At 38.2% G+C, this 22,851-nt stretch overlaps 1 long non-coding RNA gene across 1 annotated transcript in view; it reads left to right on the plus strand.

Moving 5' to 3' along the window:
* The first annotated feature begins 2,074 nt into the window (after nucleotides 1-2,074).
* The window catches only part of LOC141571905 (uncharacterized), a 43,587-nt gene continuing 22,810 nt past the window's right edge, over nucleotides 2,075-22,851 (plus strand). Inside the window, exons 1-2 of the long non-coding RNA XR_012496954.1 lie at nucleotides 2,075-2,163; nucleotides 18,533-18,618. This is a non-coding gene — a long non-coding RNA (uncharacterized LOC141571905). The remainder of the gene's footprint in view (nucleotides 2,164-18,532; nucleotides 18,619-22,851) is intronic.

The following is a 22,851-nucleotide window of genomic DNA, read 5'->3' on the forward strand; positions in this document are numbered from 1 at the left end:
GTAATTTAAGGCAGCGCTTCAGCCAACTCTGCTCAGACCTGTCGCCTAACAGTCTCGTCTTTGAACTTGACCTCCGTTTTCTCCTTTATCTTCTTTTGATGGGAAATGAACATTAATATGACTGATTTTCAGTGCTTGCCGCCTGAAGACCCATAGTAATCAAGCCTAATGTGATGGACAAAATGCAAGTGACATGTAAATGTCTCCTATAAAATGAGCTGTGAGAAAGTTTAGATGACGTGCAGCAATTATTTTGAGTATTTTATTAAAACATATTCCTTAAATTTGGGAGCAGTATCATAAGTCATGTAGCACTAATTTAATATAACCTCGGTATATCTCATTTCAGAAGACTGTAATTCATATTATGTTTAGTTTTAAAGAAATCTTCACTATTTTAGTACGATATTTTAATAAGAAGAAAACCACATATATTGCATACTTACTCTACGGCAGTACATGAGCTGGGCTTTAAAAAAAAAAAACAACAAAAACCCAAACTCCCATTTATTCCTAACAATATAAACGAATTGTTATCCCAATTTGACACACAAGAAAACCGAGGGTCAGAAATGTCACACAGCCAAGTTTAAAAATGCGACTTATCCATCCTTAAAGCCTATGCCACAGTATCTAAGAGAAATGTTTAGACTGCTCAAAGTAGTTTTAATAACATTTTCTCTCATTTTCAATGTTTTTATTCTTTAACAAAAAACTTTAAATAAATATTTAATGTAAAAAAGCATATTTATAAGGTCTGTATCAGGTCTAAAGAGTAATAGCATCTGTGTAAGTTCTAAAGAATAATAATTAAATGCGTACTCGTATACCTGCCACTGGGTTTAAGAAATTAGAGCTTAGCAACGATTTTGAAGTCCCATGTACCGTCCCCCAACCCCATTCTTCTTCATCATTCCAAAGACCTGCGATTTAGTACATGGGTGTGCAGGATCTCCTCGGTTAGATAGTTGATTTCTTGAGAAAAGGATAGTGTTTTTTGTTATGGGTTTATGATTCTTTTGTTTTCTTCCTAGCTTTATCACATAGATATTTATCCCTGAATGATGTGTTGCTTTATTCTGCTTGGGGTTGAACTTGGCATAATTATTTTTCTGTGACTAACTCTTGTCATTCAACGCTGATGAGGGTAGAATGTAGTTCTTCATTTTTACTACAACATAGTATTTAGTGGTACAAATATACCACATTTGTTTATCCATTCCCTCGTTTATCTGTATCTGTGTTGTTTCTGGGTTTTGCTGTTCAAAAGGAAATGAACATTTTTGTCCAGGTCTCCTGGATACATATGCTGAGATTTACCCTGGGTATATATCCATAAGTAAAATTGACAGGTCAAAAGCTATGCGACTATTCAATCTTACATGATGATGACAATCATTGTTTTTAATCTTTTGAAAGAAGTTTTTCACTTAGATTTATAGTAGTATTTTAGATGTTGCATTGTCCAACATTCTCACCAACATTTGATGTTGTTAAAAAAGCTATTGATTTTTGCCAATCTGGTATGAAAGTGTATCTCATTCTGAATTCAGTATAAGTTTCTCTGGTTTCTAAAGAGTTTAAAAATTTTTTCATATACTGTTGATCATTTGAATTTGCTTTTCTGTGACAAGTCTTCTCATATATTTTGCTCATTTTCCCATTGTTTTTCTGTTGTTCTGTTTGCCATATTCTTACTAATTTGTAGGCTGCTTTTATATAGTATTATTATTATGTTTTCGTTAGACATGTATGTTGCAAATACCTTCTCTAACTTTGGCTGGATTTTCACAAACAGAAAGTCTTAATTTTGACTTTAAACATTAACTTAAAATTGACTTTTATGTGTAGATTGTGTTCTCAAATTTAATTTTTTCCCTTTATAAGCAGAATCTTATCTTAAAAAAATTTTCCTTCCCAGAGATAATAAAAATGTTATCCTATATTTTCATCTAAACATTTTTTTAAGTTTTGTTTTCCTTATTTAAATATTTAATGTCTCAGAAATTGATTTTGAGATAAGGTAGAGAATATTGAGAAATTTGATCTTATTTTTTTCCATGAATTCAGGGGAGCCACATTGTCTGAAGTCAGAACACCTGGGTTCGAGAATTAAAATGTTACAACATTTTCCACAACATTCTTACTCCTCTTCTGGAAAAGGTATGTCTATGTACCTTTTGTTTTCTTAATTGTATGTGTGACTATGGTCTTTTTGTTGTTGTTAATTTGGTTACTTATTTCTAACTTGTATGCTCTTATATAAAAATAAAATTGACTTATAAGTATAAATTTTGTATTTTAACAAATTATCTATAGATTCTTCTGGGTTTTCTGTGAACGCAATTATATCATCAGCAGTGTGATTTTCAAGGTATGTGTGTGTGTGTGCATGTACAAGTGTATACAGATACATTAAAGACTAAAAAGGTATCCATTATTCTGCTATTTTACCACTTAAACAAAAATTAATTTGATTTTGGTATATTTAGTTAATTCTTTGTCCACATATGTAAATTTCTATAATGTAAACTTTGGTGAGTTTTCTCATTTTTAAGTAATAGCTATTAGTTGCAGGAAACTTAAAAAATAGGCATAACAAGAAAATCAAAATCACCAATAATTTTATCACACAATTTAATACAATTCAACAATATATATTTAATAACTTACTATGTATCCAAATGCAGCTATTGATTCCCTATTTTAAAAAATTTTGCTTTCTAGTGAATAACTGTGGTAAACTTTTTGATCTTATGCTCATTCAGTCTTTTTCCTAATAATAAACACTTATTTTAATACAAATGAGGTATTATCATACATGCAATTACGTAACTTGATATTTTTCATAAAGAATTTATGCAAACATTTTTTCACATTACTGAAAAAATTCTTCTGCAACATTATTTTTGATAAATGCACAGCACAGTCTATTGTTTGTGGAATTATAGATGTATGTGGACTATAATTAATTATTTTGTTGCATACAGACTGTGTTCAATTTTTTGCTACTTTAAATAGTTACAACTTTCTATCATTCCACCATGATTTCCTCAGGAAAAATTTCTGTTAGTGGAATGCAAAATTCTAAGTTTTTTAAAAAAATGGTATTACTAAATTGCCTTCCAGAGATTTTGTTCTAATACAAACTTCCACCATTCTGTAATCTTCTCTCTCTGTCTCTCTCTCTGTCTCTGTCTCACACACACACACACACACACACACACACACACACACGCCCCAGGAGTCTAAGCTTGAATCATTAAATGGAACAAAAAACTTCCTAAAAGTTTCACTAAAACTACCTGGGAAAACTTTTTGCAAAATTACCCACCCTAGAAATTGTTATGCTTTCTACCACTGAGTTAAAAAGAAAAAAAAGAAAAAAAAAAGGGTTTTCTCAGGGCACTTTTCAACAGGATGACTAGAGTGTAAAATTTAATTTTTCTTTCTAAGGTAGAGAGAAGCTTTTAATTTTAATTTGATCGTGTCTGGTGGAATCCTTGATGTACAAATTGCTTTGTTTCTAAATATAAGTATGACAACTCAGTGCTGTCTGTGGTTACACAGGGGTTTTTGGAAATAATTTTAACCTCGGGCATACCCCTGAACGTGGGCAGCGCCTACACATTGTCATCTCAGCCTCCTCTTACCTTTTTGGGAAGTTCTGATACCTTCATGAGGAGATTTTTTTCTGCTTTGTTTTACCATTCTCAAATCAATGGGGGGTTTCCTTGTATCCCCAGGCCAACTTTAACTTACACGATTTTAATAGGCAGTACTGTATTGAGAATGCCTGTTCTAGAATGTTGGTACTCTTCTCTGGCTACACATTAAAATCACGTAGAGAATTGGGTTTGTTTGTTTGTTTGTTTGTTTGTTTGTTTGTAATATGCCCATATCTGAACCCTATCCTGAGATTCAGGTGTAATTTTCCTGAGGTGTCAGGTCAGTCATTGGTGTTCTAATTTGGATTCTATCTTCCACTGTACTAGATCATTCAAATGACTTCTCCAAAAAATGAAGCTAGAAAAGGGGAAAGGAACTGAGCAGGAGGGAGGATACTCAGGAAGCAGGAGTGAAAGTCTCTTTTTGTAGTAAAACAAGATTTCAAAGGAGAGGAAGGTTAAAACACATTGGTTTATGAAAATTAGATAGTGTAAGAATTTCATCCTTTCCTCATCATGTTTGGTACATCAATTACAGCTCCGTCATCTGCTTAATAAATCATGAGTAGCTTCAACAGGTTTAATTTTATAGTTTATTACTTTCCATTTCCCTTCAGAGAAAGGAGGGAATGAGGGAAAAATAGAGACAAGGTGGGAGGGAAAGGAGAGAGAACACAACAAAATGGGAAGGGTACAAATGAGAGAATGAGAGAAAGTAGGAGTAAAACCCGGCAGGAGAGCAGGAAAGGACACAGAGGAATAGCACGTCAGTGGCAGAGAGGAGACCCCCGGTGAGGGCGAGGCAGGGATGCTCAGCAAACACTTGTCAAGTAAAAAGTGATGGGAAAGAAGGAGGTCAAAGCGGAGAAACGCTGGTAGGAGAGGGAAGAGGCAGCCCATGGAACACTAATGCCTGAGGCTTATCTCAGACTGAAAAATAAGCCCAAATGTAGGAAACCAAGAATACAGCCTTCTCATTTGCTCATATCCTCCAACTCGTAGGTGCAAGTGAGTCTCAAAGAGAAGGTACTTCAACCCCCAACTCTCAAACAAGACTACCAATTACTTAAGTATCAAAGCTAGAGATGGTGTACGTTTCTTCAGTGATCTATTTATCTCACCATTCAATGTTCCTTCATTCTTCTCTTCTTTAATAATGTCTATGCATTCACAAATTCGACACATTAATTATCAATCTCCTTTTATACAACATTAACATATATTTATGTAATTTTCATATAGCTTCCATCTACCTTAATTCAAATGGTAAAAAGTGTGTGTTTAAAGGCAGGTTCAAGGTGAGAAAATCTTGCTTCTACATGAATTAAAAATGCTTGTAATGGCATATACAGAAAAGCCCATGTTTTCCATGATATTGTTTACAGGAAGTCTGGAGTAAGCACTTCCGGAGTTCTTCATTAGATGGCTCGATAACTATTATGCTCCCAGCCATGTGTCTTTCTGCTTAGCCAAACTCAAGGTGTTCTCTTTGTCCTTCTGGTTTTGTTTCATTGTTATAAGATACTGTCGTCAGTTCAGCATCTCAGACAGGAATCGGGGCAAGGGAAATTTTCTGTCCTTTTAAGCAGAAAGTGAAATATCTTTCCCAAAAGTCCCTCTGCAAATTTACTTAATGACTTCTTCACCAGAAATGGGTCAAATGGCTACTCTCAGTTCCAAAGGAGTGTGGGAAAGAGACTCTGTGGCTGTTCTACTTCCATTTGGGAAGAAGAACGGGAGAAGGGGGCTGAGCATTGTTTGGAGAAGCCAAACCAAAGGGACTTCCACACCCTCATCCCTCTTTTCGCTAGGGTCCCTGTCTATGCCCCTTTCCTCCTTCTCACCTTCAAGCACAATTTCCAAAGTATGTTCCTTTTATAGAAACACAAGCCTATGGAATTTCCACAGATTAACATAAAGCCCAGCACATCTATATGTATTTTTTAAATATTATTATTTTTAAAATAATGCCCATACTATGTTTCCCTGGGGGTATTTCTTACCTAATAGATTTTTGAGGTCCCTTGCATCTTGTTTGGCATCTCCCACCTTTAAGACCCCTGGCTTCAAGTATAACATGGTGTAGCTATTCTTACAACAGGTAGGAACAAGTCATTTGAGGATTATTTGTTGCTTTCATCAGTTAAGCGATGTATCCACAAACTCTCTAATTTCTTCAAAATCGCCATCCACCCCAACAATCTTATCCTTTTTAGCAACAAGGAATTTTTCTATCCCTATTTTGTTTTCCTATAAATAAACAAAAGATCAGTTGTTTTTATTCTTCAAGAATACCCTTTATGGGCACACAAGGCCCACTAAGAAGTCATCCATGACCCTCCAAGGGCTGGAAGGCTTTGAAGTTGGAAACTGGGCCCTGGGCCCTCACTGTATTCTCATCGTTTCTCGTGGTTGCATTGCTCAGTCATGTGTATTATAGATGCCGTCATGAACCCCACAGTGCAAGCATGCTGTATTCACCTCATAACCTCCTGAGCCCAGCATAACCTCCAGATTAGAGTGGGTCCTCTGCATAGACACTGGACAAATGCTGATTGCATTGAAATGAAGGGAAATAATCTGAAATGCCCCCTCTGGCCATGTGACTTTCATCTGGTTGAAGCTGATATGCCCAGTCCCTCTGTCTGTTCAGTCAGCCACAGTCTCTCATCACCGTCTCTCTTCATCAAAAAACTCCCCTCCTGTCAAGTCAAAGAGAAAAATAAGCAGATTTAGGAAATGAATGAAAGTGAGGATTGATCGCTAAAGCTGTACTCCTTTTTGGCATCTTCACAGCTCATTTGTGCTGGGGAAACACCTTTATGCTACAAAACAGGTCCATTGGCAGGAGGACAGGCAGAGAATATGTTTGGGAAAACAACAGAATCCTGGAGCCAAATTGTCTCTCTCCTGCCCCTTAAGTTCTTCTTCTTTGGTGGCCATTCTTTTCATTTTAATTCATTTCCTATTTAGAGAATCTTCATGGGCAGGCCCTGAGGGAGGCCTAACGAACTTGTCCAGCAAGCACAATTGCTTCCTTTTTCTGTCAGCCTACCCTGTCCTCTATCATTTTGAATTCTTTCTTAATCAAACTCTTTGAAATCAAATTGAACTATATCCAAAAGCAGTCTTGTGTTTGTCAGTATAATTGAAGATGTGCTTCTTGCTAAAAGGCTTATTTAATTAATCCAACTCAACTTTATGCTCACCTCGCAATGTATCTTTTTAGCATTTACATTCCCAGTGTCCCTCTTCAACTCGTTATTTAGTGTGAGTGAGCAATCTCCCTAGTTAGAAAATAGGCTTCTGGAAAAAAAGGACTGTGTTGTGTTCTGCAATTTTTCAAAATTCTTCTACTTGACAGTATCATTCCCCCACTAATGTGCTCACCATTCTATTCATACACGCAAGTTATGGCCTTGAAATGGATTTAACCTGATTCAGTCAAAGACCAATCCTTACCTGTACACGACACTCAGCTCAGTGTAAAGTCACTTGTATTCTTAGTGAACTCATATGATGTTACGCATGTCGTAAACAATGCTATGAACTGCCTGTTAGAATACAGAAAGCGTATCTATCAGGTCAGACAATTGTGAAGTGAATTTCTTGTGTGTGCACTCTATTGGGTACTGAGGATGACCACAGAGAAATGTAAAGCTTTATTTGAGATTTAATGTCATAATTGGGTCCATCTTCCCTTTTCTGTTCTTGATGTGTCATCAATGCAGTGCTTATGAATTTGTTGGACGAAATGAATATACCAGGATTTGAGAAAGCAAAGTAGCAGGGCTTCTTTCTACAAAGTATCAGTGCCCATTTCACCAATCTAGGTTTTTTATTTGAGTCCTGTGGACAGTTCCAGTGCTCTCCTAAGTGCTTTCAGGACTATAACATATATAGTCCTGAGAAAAATGTATTTAATGATCAGAAGAGCCAGAGTTAGAGATGGGAGGTTAAATAGTCTATGCTGAAAGTTTTACATACAGGAAGAGGCGGAGCTAAGATAAGGTGATGTCTTTATTAGGTTCCTAAGACAGACAACTTTTGAATGGATATAGTCAACACCCTTTCCCAGGCCCCTTCTCCATTGTCAGCCCTCCACTGTAGAAGCTGGAACATATAAGAATAGCCAAGTAACATAGCCCTAGCCAATGAGCTGTAAAGGGAAGTTTGTATGAGGGCCTCTGCACCTTTGCTAATATTAAAGGAATAAAGTGGCAAGTGCCATACTCTCTCCCTTCTTTCTTTCTAGAGTGTAGATGTGGTGGCTGACCAGGCCATGTATCCATCATGAATCAACAAGTAGGGGGACCAAAGGGTATCCCACTAAAAATTATGGAACTCAAAGCCAGAAAGAGCTAGTGTCTTTGATGACGATGTCTTTGATGATGTTTCCATGTCTCAAGGCTCTTGTTATGTGACATAATTTAAAGTATGCTTATTATTAAAACAGTGCCTCATTCACAACTTTTTCTAGTGTCATCATTGGTCTTTATGGTATCGTCTTCACTCACTTAATTGCAGAGTTAGTAGCCTACTTGCAAAAGTCAGATCCTGTATTTCTGTTGTAACAATAGTGGATCTCCGTATTTTATTCTCCTGTGGATAGTTATTTAATTTCAAAGTAAGTTCTACCCCTAAATGAACATGGATTTTGGAGAGGAAGATAGACTTTGCAAAATGTTTCCAAAAGCATCTTTATTTCAATTTGAAAAGGAGCAGTGTTATGGAAAGATTATGGTTTTGAGAGTTAGACCCAAGACACATCAAAATTCAAATCTCTCTTCTGTCACTTAGTACATAATGTTATTGGGCACGATATTTAACACTGTGAGCCTCCATTTCCTTAAGTTTAGAGTGGGAAAAATACTAATGTTGAAAAATAGTTATGAGGGTTAAAAATAATGTCCATGAACAGTCTGGTAGACAAGCAATACTCATAAAATGAATCTAAACACTGATCTTACACTTTTCACAAAAATCAACTCCAAATGGATCATAGACCTAAATATAAAACACAAAACTATAAAATTCCTAGAACATAAGGTTGAAAATTCAGGTTAGCTTGGGGTTGGCAATGACTTTTTAGATACAATACCAGCAGCATGATTCATGGGGAAAAAGAAAAGCATTGCTAAGTTGGATTTCATTAATATTAAAAACTTCTGCTCTGTGAAAGATTCTGTTAAAAGAATGAAAAAAAAATCAATCCACATACTGGGACAAACTGTTTGTAAAGCATATATCTGATAAAAAAAAAAAAAAGACGTATTCAAAATAACAAAGAACACTTAAAACGCAATAGTAAAAAAACAAACAATTCAATTTAAAAATGGGCAAAATATCTGAACAAATACCTCACCAAAGAAGACATACTGATAGCACACAAGCATATGATAAGATGTTCGACATCATATGTCATCAGGAAATTGCAAATTAAAACAATGAGATATCACTATATACCTGTTATAGGGCTAAAACCCCAAACACTGACAACACCAAATGCTGACAAGACTGTGGAGCAACAGGAACTCTCATTCATTGCTGGTGGGAATGCAATATGATGCAGCCATTCTGGAAGACAGTTTTGCAGTTTCTTACAAAACTAAACATACTCTTATCATACAATCTACCAATCATGCTCCTCGATATTTACCTAAGAGTTGAAAATTTATGTCTACACCAAAATCTGCACATAGGTGTTTGTAGCAGCTTTATTTATAATTGCTAAAACTTGGAAGCAACCAATATTTCCTTCAGTAGGTGAATGAATAAACCAACTGTGGTACATCCAGACAATGGAGTATTATTCAGTTCTAAAAATAAACACTATCAAGCCATGAAAAAACATGGAGGAAACATAACCTCATATCACTAAGTGGAAGAAGCCAATCTGAAAAGGCTCCCCATAGTAGGATTCCAACTATATGATGTTCTAAAAAAGGCAAAACTGTGGAGGCAGTGAAAAGATCAGTGGTTATCAGAGGTATGGGAGGTGGAAGAGAAAGGTGATTAGGTGGAACACAGAGGATTTTTGAGGTGGTGAAGTTATTCTTCCTGTATGATACTATAATGGTGGATGTACATCATTACACACTTATCAAAACCCATAGAATGTACAACATAAAGAGTGAACCCCAATGTATACTATGGACTTAAGTTAATAATGTACCTATATTGGCTCATCAATTGTAACAAATATACCACATTAATGCAAAGTGTTAATGAAAGGAGAAACTAGAGGGTGTGTGAGGGAGCATATGAGAACTTTCTGTAGTTTCTGCTCAATTTTTCTGTAAACCTAAAATTGCTCTTAAAAAGATAGTCTATGAATTTAAAAAATTAATGTGCATGAAGTGTCTGGACCACAGGGAATATTCAATAAATAAAAGCTGTTATTATTCATTGTCTTCCTTGTGAGTATGTCCACGACACAATAACTCCCATAGCTGGCTAAGGGCACCCATTATGTGAGAGTTTCTCAACCTCGGTTCTATTGTCATTTTGGACTAGATATTTTTTTATTCTGGAGAGCTGTCCTAAGTCTTGTAGGATTTTAGCAGCCTCTATTCTCTCCTACCTACAAAGACCCTGCTCCCCACCCCCACCCACGTACCCATTCCACCCACACCCACACCCACACCCATCCCCATTCTGTGCGGAGCAAAAATGTTTCCTGATGCGTCAAATGCCCTCAGTTCAGAACCATTGCACTAAATGCTTTTGAAGGAAAGTGAAGGGGCTCCAAAGATCTTAATTTGTACCTCTGTCACATTAGACAAGAGTTTCCAAAGTCTAAACGTAAAATGTATGCCACTAGAAAGAAATAATATCTACTGGGGATTTTTCATTTAATGATTTTTGGCCTTGGGACCAAAATAGGGTGGTGACAGATCCCGGTTTGGCATTACGTATTTGAAAGCTGGAAGAGTAATCATTCTCTGCTTTTGGAAGTTTCTGTCCAAACTGATCCAAATAAAACTAAAACCATATGGCCAGAGTAGGGATATGATGCCCACCTTTCCCCCCCTCATTCTTTTTGAAATAAGCACAGGAGCCAAGAGTGGCAAATCCCTTTGCCAAAAGATCACTTTCAGCCTCGTTTTGTTTTGTTTTGTTTTGTTTAAATAATTGCTTAGGACATTTGGATAAATCATGGCATTTTCCTCCCAAGAAAAAAAGTTTTCAGATTAGTAATATTTTTCTTCACTAATCTCAGTCTTAGCCACTAAACCTCAATCAAAGGGTCTGGAGCAAAGCAAAAGACCCTGTTGTTTGTTATTTGTTAGGCTCACAGGGGATTTTATGTGTGTACCTTAATTGGGTCGGATACCCTATGACTATCTTATTGAAGTTTGAAAGCTGGGAGTTTCCAGGAGATGTGCTAAACTTGATTTGCCTGTATGAGTTTTTATTAGGTAGCAGCCAAAAGATTTTATTTATTTGTTTATTTATGTAAAGAATGAGAGATTTCAGCAATAGGCCCCAGTCCAGGGGAATTCACGGTTCAATAAAGACTCACAGCCCAGACGGGACTAGTGCTTCCCTCACTTGGTTTCTCCGGATTCATTATCAAAGGAAAATCGGCCTTCTAAGAAGGAACTTCAAATGAATCATTCTTTTTCACCAAAACTTCTTGGCACAGCCAAAAGATACTCTAGCTAGTTTGGAGAAAGAGAAGGCGAGGGTGGGCTGAGGGTAGCTAGGAACATGTGTGAGATGGGGAACACCCTCAGAGAAGATGTGTTCCTGGGCTGCCCAGCAGGCCCACCTCTAACACGGCAGAGCTTCTGTGGGCCTTGAATGACATTAGTTGTTAAGAGTGTTTAAGGGTTATGGGCTGTATACTAGGCCAGCACTAGGTGACAGGTCCTAAGCCACAGAGCCACCCACCCATGTGTTCTTCAATAAACTTATTTTTGTGTGTTTGCGAAACACAGGGCTCTCTAAAGCGCAGGGCCTACAGGATTCTCACACTGAAGAAATACACACCACAGGTCACCTATCTCACCAAAGGCTCCTCCTCAGAGATATCCACGAAGGTGGCAAGCAGCCAACTCTGGCTGAATGTCAGAACACCTGTGGAATTTTTTAATACTACGGACACCCAACTTCTGCTCGAGCTCTTCCTCATCAGAACTCTCGGGGTAAAGTTCAAGCTCAACATTAGTTTGAGGTTGGAAGCTAAGGTTACTTAGAATATGTGAAAACAGTAGTTACAGAAGGTCACCCAACCGAGTGTTCCATTTGGACTCTTGATGAGTAACAGAAGCACATGTCATGCCCTGGCCCGGGTGAAGACACCAAGCAGAGAATAAACGGTGACTTTCTTCCTTAGTTCACCTTGGACAGTCAACTGCCTCAAACTTTCCAGGTCATATATCTTATTCTCTGTAAAGCTATTAATATCGTCATCCTCCTGTTTGTGTTTACTATATTAACCAATGAAGGTAGTAGATAATTATTCTATTCTCTAAATCCCTAGTTCAGTCTTAGTCAGAGCCTAAATAAATATTAAGAGAAGCAGCAAAAGTTTGAGATTCCTGAGGGATCTAAAAATAATCTCCTGTGGGAAAAAAGTTCTCATAATAGCTTATACGTATGAAAACTGGAGAAACCATCCCAGAGGTGAAATTGAGCACATTCAGAATTTAAGAGGTCCTTCTATATAAACAAATATTTTATGTGAAGAAAGTTTTAGAATTTTGTTTAAGAAGATTCATTTAAAATTGAATTAGAGAAATTGCATATTAAACAAGATCCCTTTGGCTTGGTCTAGGAAAAACTGGAGGTGTCATCTCAAGGCTAGCAGTGGAACCAGCTAGCATAGTTGCTTAAAATATGCTACTCTTAGCCTTGTCCCTGATGCACTGTGACCTCTAGGGTTCACTATCCCATGATGCTATCCTGTAGAAGATATGATCTTCAATGATGGGGCTTTAGGATTCTCTGGGCAAACACTGCCTTTGGTGGAGTCCTGTGCAACAGGGCCATGCAAATGGGCACCTTGGCAGTTCAACTGCAAAACTCAATTATGGTGGAAAGTCATTTCAAAGAGCAAACTGTAATCAGACGGGTAAGTTGTGGTTCTGTCACTAAATAACCCTCTATGACTTTAGGGATACTGATCAATTCATTCATTTATTCATGTACATATAAAGTACCTGTTATGTGCCAGAAGGGGTGTCAATAGCTAGGGATACAACAGAGAGCCCTCTGCCCTCGCCTGGTAAGAAAACAGACATGAAACAGAGCACGACACAGATAAGTGTAGAAATACAACTTACGATAAGGATTGGAAAAGAATGGTGTACCAAGGAGGTCCCTCTGTTAGACTGAGGGGTCAGCGAAGTCCTATCTAAGTAATTAAACTGAGACCTAAAGGATGATTAGGACTCAGACAAAATGGGGTGGAAGAGTACCAGACATTGGTAACAGCAGATGTGAAGGCTGGTGCTTAAAGGGAGTGTTTGGAGAAGTAAGCTTGGGGGTTACAAATAATTGCCTGACAATGATGCAATTGATGGCCCACGGGTCTCAAGGCAGGAACAAAGGAAATGAAAGAGGGACATGCTAAAAGGGAAGAGAGTGAGTGGGTGCATTGGTGATCTGCCCACAGCTGATGAGATTGAGAACTGTTAGGCTGAGGGAACTTAGTCTACCTGCTGAAAGGATCCAATTTTCCCCTTGGAGATGTTTTCGATTGAACTAGTAATAAAGGTGGCAGCAAAAGGAGTGGATGGCTGAAGTGGAGTGCAGGAGAAATGTATTGGCAAGGAGGAGGTCATAGAAGAGAGCCTGTTGAATGGGTTCTATGTTGAATGGGCCTGTGGATATTTACATTTCTTAGTATAAAGACTGGTCCAGATACTGGTCCAAGTGGTAAAGTCTTCAGTGACAAGGAGGCTTGCAGATTATTGTCTCATGTCCTGGGGAGCCCCTAGGATCTCTGCTGTAAGCAGTAACAACATTCACTTGTTTTCTCCACTTTTTCAACATAGTAGAAACTGCTAGACTTTAGATTAGAAAACCCAGATTCAAGTTCTGGCCCTGTGACTCTCTAAATGTGCACTTTACCTTGGACATGTCACTCTGAGCCTTTGAGTTGGAGTTTCCTCATCTGTGAATGATATAAATGACCTACAGAATGTTGGTGGGAGGTGGGGAAGGGATGACCTGCCACCCTAGGGAAGTACATCAGAACTTCTAGGGCACTAGTTTTCTACCCCCTTGCACATGAGAATCACCTTAATTTGGTTTAGGTTGGGCCAAGCTTTGGAATTTTTTACAAGGTCCCCCAGTATTTCTAATGGGCAGAGTTTGGGAACCACTGCTCAAGGGAAACAGATGTCATCTGAGAAGCATATTCAATACACACAACTAGAATATAAGCCCCATTTTTCTCTTTTGTTCACTGAAATTACCCTAGTGCCCAAAATAGCTGACATGTAGATGGCACTCAGTAAACTGTGTTTGAGCAATATCTTGGTTATAAAGCAGATCAGAATACTGCCCCAGGGACATCAATAATGTCAAAATTGTTGCTGAATTTCTTATTCGATTACTCAATTCTCTGGTCAATCCTGGCCATCAAACTGTAGGTGACTCTGTAGCCCCAAGCATAATTCTAAAATATTAAGTAGGATTTATGTACATAGAATGAACATTCTTCAGAATGCCCCCCAACACACGCATACACATGTGGTCTCCATCTCATGAGGGGTCTGTATTCAGGGAATTTCTTTTCATTACACCAGCAGGAAGGTGTACCATCTTTTCCTCTCTGCTCCCATTGCACCTTGAGCTTGTTTCCTCCCTCAGAAATCACAGAATGTAGAGACTATCTGTAAGCCTGTCTCCCTCTGTCTCTTCCCATTGCATGAAGTTCCCTGAAGACAGAGAATCTGTATTTTTCTTGGCATTCCAGCACCCAGTGATGACGATGATGATAACGATGATGATGTCCCTAGCATGCAAACAATAGTTTATCATTTAATGAATACATTTGTGTACTATCTGGGACACACTGCGGATTTTCCTCCATTGCATTTCCTCTCTAATATAGAAAGAACCAAGATTAGAGCACAGAGGCCAGCCAGAAACGTATTTTGGTGGCCAGTCCTGGGATAACTTAGATGTTTATACTTTCCTGAGACAAAAATAAAAGGAAAGGAGTAAAAGAAAGCTTTTGTGGGCTCTGGCCCATAAAGACCGGCTGGTGGGTGCGGAGTACTGGCCTTTTCCCAGCCTGCTTTGGGGACGTCATCCAACAACCTTGGCAACAAAAGTACCATAACACAGTTTAAGAGAAGAGGTCTTACAGAGTCAGAGGTGTTCCTACCTGCAAATTCTTCCACTACGTGGTGTCCTAGAAGTAACTGGAGAATGACAATATGGAAACTCGGTCTCCTGTCTTCTCATTAACCAGCTGAGTGGTATTGAGTAAGCCACTTAACCACCTATGGGTTGGTCTTTTCATCCATAAAAGGAATGGCTAAACATTGTTGCCTTACCCACAGTGTCAAAACAAAAGCTGGGCAATACCTGTAAAACCTCTTCACGTGGAACTCTCTACATGCTATGCAAAGTGATATAGACAGCAAAGCACTGCTCATACTGTATTAGTCACTGGGGTGCCCAGGAGTTTCCCGCAGAAGCTCCATGGTTAAAGCCACTAAGATTAGTCCCCAGTCTAGCACAAGGCCTGGAAGTAAGCACTGGTGACTGGGCAGTGCCCTTGTTGCCTGTCATTTTAGCTGTGAATGGTGCTATTAGATCTCCAGACAACAGATAACAGCCCAAGGGAAACTCGAACTTTCCAAGATAATTTAAGCTATCCATTCACTACCTTACCTGAGCCCCCACCCCCCCAGCTATAAGGCTATAATCGGAGACTCTTTGAAAATGTTGAATTACCTGCCTGGGCCTGTTAGATCTGCTACTTGTGAATGCCCAGGACAGATCTGTGAGAGACTCTGAAGGGTTAGACATCATGCACAGTGGCCTTTGCTGTCCTTTGTCCTTCACAGCTATTCTTCCCATCTACTGTTGCACATGACTGTAGCCCCTAACTGTTCTTCTCTATCCCTCTTGATAAAATCCAAATTACCCAATAGCCGCAAATCCACAAGAACAAGTCCTTCTTCTTTAGAGAATCATCCTTGACCCACTAGCCATGAGGCTAGCTGACTCCTGCCTACCTCCTCCTGCTCCGAAAACAGTACTCTGCTTCTCCAAGTTAGAAGGCTCCTTTGGCATCTCCGCATGCCTGGCATTCTAAATAAAGCTTATGTTCATTGTGTTCTTGTCATTTTTCTTTCTCTGCTCTAAGCAGCCTAGGCCCTGGACACTGGATAGGTATTTCTTATTCCCTGCCTTCCTTTCACAGTCAGTAGAAAAAAGGCATGTTTTCTTCTTCTCTTCTTACTGTTGTAATCATTTAAATGGGTCTGAGCTTTGTTGGGGAGGAAAAAAAATATTTTACTTCTACCCATCTTAGATTCTCCAGGTAGAGCCCTATAAATTGGACTGACAAAAGACAAATTAACAAGAGAAAAACAAACAGAAGCTTATTAACATGTACATCTGTACATCACACTTACATGTGGGAGCATTCAGTGAGAGTGACTCAAAGATGGCGGTTAGAAAATGGGATCTATATATCTAAGTTAGTAGGGGAAAGAGAAGGGGAGAAAGGGCACTTACGGAAAAACAAATGACTATTTGGAAAGGTGAATGGGCTCTTAGGAGAATAGGTAGGCGATATGATAATTTGTGAGACATTTGTCTGGGTATGGTACCAACTTATCCTCTCCCAGAGGAGAAGAGTGAGTTGCCCCAGATGGGGATTTATGACAATGGAGTTCTTTAGGGAGGCTCTGCTTTGAGGCAGATAAAGGATTTCAAGAGTTCAAATGCCTTTAGCTTAAAAGAATTCTTATTTGAAAGTGGCACATTAGAAGGTGGGGTATCCTGCTCCCCTTCAACATTTTAGACCAAATTACTATACTTTGTGTTATAGAATTGACTTTTAGGACTAAACAAGTCTTCAGTCTTGTTTTGGGCAGGGCTGAGACTAAGGTCAGACAAGTGAAGCACTCACCCTGACTACAAAATTTAAGGGGGTGCAAACCTCAGTCAAGATAGTAATTTTAATGCAATATGTAAAAAATATGTATGTGCAAAAGATCCATGAGAAGTAAAATATAAAAATTTTCAATGAAGCTAGGATCCATTATTGAATATAGGCCACTGAGCTTTGGGATCTATTTCTGATATATATATTTTTTATTATACTGATTGCTTCATAGTCTGGGCACCTACTTCTGGTGAGGATTTTCCTAAGCCACAGCATCCTCAAAAGTCTCCAATGTGTTCCTCTCCTTCCTTCATCTGTGATTCCATGCTCTGCTCATGTGCTTCATAGCAGCAACCCATGCTTCTCAGGCATGTGTCAGGCACAGAGCCAAGAGCTTCACACTCATTATGTCACGTATCCTCACAATCTCCACTGGTACCAATAAAGTATGTCCTGGCTCAGGATAAAGTAGTTGGGCTGGGGATAAAAGGGGTGGGGTGGGGTCCCGGGTTCAGATAAAAAAATCACCTGAGAACTTTATAGTTCTTGTTTTCTTTCATGTGTAGTTCTGGGTGCCACTCACCTTTGCAGGACCAGCCTGGCAAAGAGACGTCCTCCAACATCCCAAACCTCTCTTTATTCTGACATGCCAGCTTTCCTTCTGCTGTGTGAGCTGCTGTGATCACCATTAGAGTCAACAGAAAGCAGCAGATTTACAAGGCATTGTTCAAACACTCCTAAATTCCCTTCCTCTCACTCCCAGAAGCTCATGAATAGACTAACTTGTCAATCTCTTGGAATGTGCTTGGAAAGGATAGAATAGAGGAAAGGAAATGTTCACGAGGTGAGAGGAATCTAAAGCCTAAGAGTTGCCTGAAACGCCCAACTCTCATTAGAGGTTGGCAGGTTCAGTAGCTGCATTGCTAGTGATGGTTCCCAAATTCCATCCATAGAAGATGGTAGTCTGAAGTTTACCTAAAAAGTCTGCCGTCCGGAAAGGTTCCTGCTTATTCTGCAAATGATTAATAAGTTAGGAAAAAAGTACCACAAGACGTGTTATAAAACATTCTGCAGAAACTCCCCACTGGAAGTAGGTACCCAGATTATGAGTCCACTGAAAGAAAACTGTTGATGGTGCAAGTTGATGGTGCTCAAGTAAAGGAGACATTTTAAAATATTTGGTGGAAAACTCTTACCCACCAACCCGTGAATTTGGTGTCACTGCTGCATGATAGAGGACAGGAGGTAAGCGGGATTTCTGTATCTTCCTTCCCCTTTGTAAATGGAGGCAACGAATCAGCTGCTATGAATCTTTCAGGGTCCAGTGAGGAGGAGCTTCCTACCTCAGTCCTGATCTTGTCCCATCAGCTCCACGCTGGGGTTGCTGAGAGGCACAGCACATGACAGTAGTACAGAAAGGCGTTTGCAGGGAGGATAGGAAATAAAATGGAAACTGGATTGGGACAACCATGGGCTTCTCATATCTGAAATTAAATCCACAGCAATACATGATCTCTCTGGCCCTCACCTTGCAGGGTAACCACAGCACACCAAGTAATTTCTGCTGAACTAGACGTGAACTATCATCTGAGCTGCCATGCAAAGCTCATCTTTGAAAACATACATTTCCTTATGGGGCTATTGCATTTTAAAGGGATTTTTTTTTCTACTTTTTTTTTCTTTTTAAAAATAAGTTTGATTTTACTTTTTAAGAGAAAATGCTCATGATAGAATTTATTTTTTCTTGGTACTATTTTTGCATTACGTGTAACTGATATTCTAGGTTACACGGAGATTCCTGTGGCTTGCTGGCTCCAGACTGAGACTTCACATCTCCCAGAACAGTGTAACCAGAGCACAGCTTCACAAGTAAGAGCCCCCCTGAGAAACCACTGCCCAGATCTGGGACATCTCCTTGGTGTAAACCACAATATAGAAAATTTGAAAAGTACAGAGAAGCCTAAAGAAGAAAAAAAGTCCCTTATCATTTCACCACTTTCAGCATTTTGATGAAAACACATTTTTGTCCATGCAATGGTTGTTTCATACATTTTAAGAAAACATCTTGATTTCAAATGGAACCCCGGCAGAAGAATTGGGCCATATAAATTTTGAGGACTTGTGCCATATTGCAAATGGACTTTAAAAACCATTAGGGGGTAAAAGAGAGAGAGAAAAACAGGAGAGACAGAGAGAGAAAACTGCTTCTAAATATAACAAACTTCCCAAAAAGGTAATCTTAAATCTAACTGAAGTCATACTATTTTTAACAGTGGAAATCCCCTCTTTCACCACACAACTCAGTGGTCGAGCCATCTAAGAATTCAACGTTCGTGCCAGTGATAGGACAAGCACGTCCTTCAGTGAATGCCACAGTCACTCCTCTTCCTTCCTGTCACCAGAGGGTCAGTAACAAGTGCTATCAGTTAAACGTGACACCTGGTGCCCAGGGGCTGCCTCCTGTGGGAGGCAAATCCCGCATGCTGGTATGGTTCCCACTTAAAACGAATGGTCCCTTTGAAGCCATTCTTTTCAACCCTCATTTCAGCTCTGTACTAGTTTCTGGACTTTAGCCAATACTTCTCCATGAAACCGCTTGTATTTGCATTAAATGATTTTTAAAAGACTTATATTTTGGAAAATAAACTTCGTACATGTTTCTAACCTTTAACATGGCCTGAAGGAGAAACATAGCAGTTTCTTTTTGTAAATGTTAAATACAGGAGCAATAACAGTCACTTTATAAAGAAAGCCAAGCCTGTCCACATGCTTTACAATCTCCCTCAAAGTTCATTTCCATGTTCAATTTGAGTTGGGCTATATTTAGGGTGTCAAATAACCTGCCCGGGACATTTCTGCATTCTTGATGTTCGAGACAACATCTGCAGACACTGGTTTAAAGACAGGCCCCTGCCACCTACAGCAAAGCTCCTTACACTTTCCTCCTCTGTGTGGCCTGTGAGCGACAGTGGATGAGCACAGAATCCCCATCAAAGCAAACTACTTCCCTTACATACTTCAGGCAAATTTTGTTAAGATTTTTTTTTTTTTTTTTTTTTTTTTGAGAGCAATTTTAGGTTTACAACAAATTTGAGAGGAATTTACAGCTCTTTCCCATATACCTTGCAGGCAACTGTTGAAACAGTTTTTCTTCTTCATTTATTTTCACTGCTAAGCCCTGACATGATACAGTATCTCAAAAGCCCCTAAGTGATAAGAGAAAGAATTAAAATCCCATTTTACATAACTCAAAACGGAGGCCTCCCACTGCTTATTAATGTCCATCATTATAACTCCTTACTTTTTAATGTGCTGTGTAGTGTATTTCTGTCGTTGTTAGATTGAATTTCTTATTTATTCAGCCAAGGCTAGAGAAACACATTAGAAGTGAGGGGCCACCCCTCAAGGGGGAGCAGATGGAACCTCTCAGTCCGTACTGCATACTTTTAAAAATTAACTCTTTCTCTTCATTATGTGGGTAATTTAGGTTTACTTTGGAAATTTTGGAAAATATTGAAAAACATCAAGAAGGAAATAAAATTATCAATATAGGTCATCTCCCTGTAATGGTCACTCTAAACATTTTGGGAAATATTCTTCTGGGATTCTTTTCTATGCCTGAAAACACACATTGCTCCCCCTCACTTCTCTAGTTCACATCATGCTAGACTTACTGTTTTATGACATAATTTTTTTCACTTACTATATTGCAATAATTTTCCTATCATTAATTGTATTCATCCATTATAAAACCCCAGAGGAATAGCTAAGACAATTATTAGCCCAATTGTACAGATTAGGAAAGTGAAGCCCAGCGGCAAATCTATTGAAGTCATAGCACAGCTCAGTTTAGGTTTCCCAACTGCCAATACTATGCTCTTCTTCTCTTTCATCACATTGAAAGGGCAGTAAAGCACAGACTGAGGTATCACTGATATTTCTTTGCAAGGATTTGAGGCATTAATGATAGGTAGTTACTATAATAATTCTTGGAGAACAAAAAGCTAGATAACGTCTATGGTTATAATAGAATGATTATAGCTATAATGATACTAATATACAAGTGAGAGAAAATGTACAAATATGTTTTCAGGAATTTAAAGGTATTTGGGAAATGTTGGTAAAGACGTAGAATTCTCATCCATTGCTGGTAAGAGTATAAATTGGTACCTCGCCTTTGGAAAATGGTAACCCATAATTAACACACCCCTGTCCTAGCACCAAGCATTTCCAATCCTAAGTATATACCTGAAACCAGAGCAAGGTTCAACAGACGATGGTGTGCAGGCCAGATCTGGCCTTTATAAATAAAGTTTTGTTGAACACAGCCACATCTAATTGGTTATGTATTGTATAAGCTGTTTTTGCACTACAACAGCATAATTGACTAACTGTGACAAAGACACTATGACCTGCAAATCCTAAACCATTTACTATGTGGCCTTTACAGAAAACGTATGTTGCACCCCTGCCTAAGAAGAAAAAAAGCACATATTCACAAAAGGACATGTGCATGAACATTTATAGCTATTTCACACACAACTGCCAAAATCTGAAACCCACCCATGTGTCTACCAATAATAAAACAAATAAATGTTGGTATATTTTTACAATAGAATGCTACAAAATAATAAAAAAGAAAAAAAAACTATTACTACCTACAATACAACATGGATGTACGAGTATCTCACACACTTAATGTTGAGTGAAAGAAAGCAAACACAAGAGAATATCTACAAAATGATTCCATTTGTATAAAGTCCAAGAACAATCCAAAACTAATATATGGTGACAGAAGTTAGAATAGAACGGAAGGAGGTATAGAGACACTTCTAGGGTGATGGAAATCTTCCACATCTTACCATGTTTCCCCAAAAATAAGACCTAGCAGGACAATCAGCTCTAATGCATCTTTTGGAGCAAAAGTTAATATAAGACCCAGTCTATATTATATTATATTATATTATATTATATTATATTATATTATATTATATTATATTATATTATATTATATTATATTATATTACATTATATAAGACCTGGTCTTATATTATAGTAAAATAAGACTCGGTATTATATTATATTATATTATATTATGTTATGTTATGTTATGTTATGTTATGTTATGTTATGTTATATTATATTATATTAAGACCCCATCTTATATTATAGTAAAATAAGGCCAGATCTTATATCGTGTTTCCACAAAAATAAGACCTAGCTGGACCATCAGATTTAATGTGTCTTTTGGAGCAAAAATTAATATAAGACCCCGTCTCATTTTGCTATAATATAAGACCAGGCCTTATATAATATAATATAACATGAGACCAGGTCTTATATTAATTTTTGCTCCAAAAGACACATTACAGCTGATTGTCCAGCTAGGTCTTATTTTCGGGGAAACACGGTATTCAGGGTGGTAGTTAAATGGATGCATCCATACTTTAAACTCCATTAAACTCTACACTTAGAAGTATGTTATACTTCAAAAACCTTTTTATAAAGAAACAAATTTTAAAGAAAACTTTTAAAGTGTGAGATAATGTCAGAAGAGCTAATAAAAAGAGTGCAAAGAAAATTCACTATGATACGTTCCCACTATTTTATGAGACAGGTCTCTTCCGATTAGACAGAATAAAGTGACTGTTTTGTTAGCAAAATTAATGGAACAACATGGATGCCATGAAAGAAGGTCACATTTGCAAGAGATAGTTTGTTGGCCTTGTAAATGTTCCTCACTGAAAAAAACGAAGGACCTAGGGCTTGCTCCAGAAGTGAGCAAAATCTCTGGGCTCAGCAGCTGCCTAGGGAGGATTCTGAGGGCAGGCAGAGGAGAAGAAAAAGTACCAAGGAAACAAGGGAAGGACACCAGAGAAGGGGATTCATTGATGCCACTCAAACTGCTGTCATTCCAAGTGAACCTGTGTGGACTCCGGGGTGATTTTATGGAAAAAAATAAATCATTTGCGAAAATCTCTGGACTCTGTGAGAATGCATGACAGACCAAAAGTAAGACTACCCTTCTGATAACTGACAGGTCAACACACCCTCCCAGATGTTATGGACATATGTCCCATGAATTGATTATATGAATGAATA

Source organism: Rhinolophus sinicus, linkage group LG05 (assembly GCF_036562045.2).
Source record: "Rhinolophus sinicus isolate RSC01 linkage group LG05, ASM3656204v1, whole genome shotgun sequence".
NCBI lineage: Eukaryota > Metazoa > Chordata > Mammalia > Chiroptera > Rhinolophidae > Rhinolophus > Rhinolophus sinicus.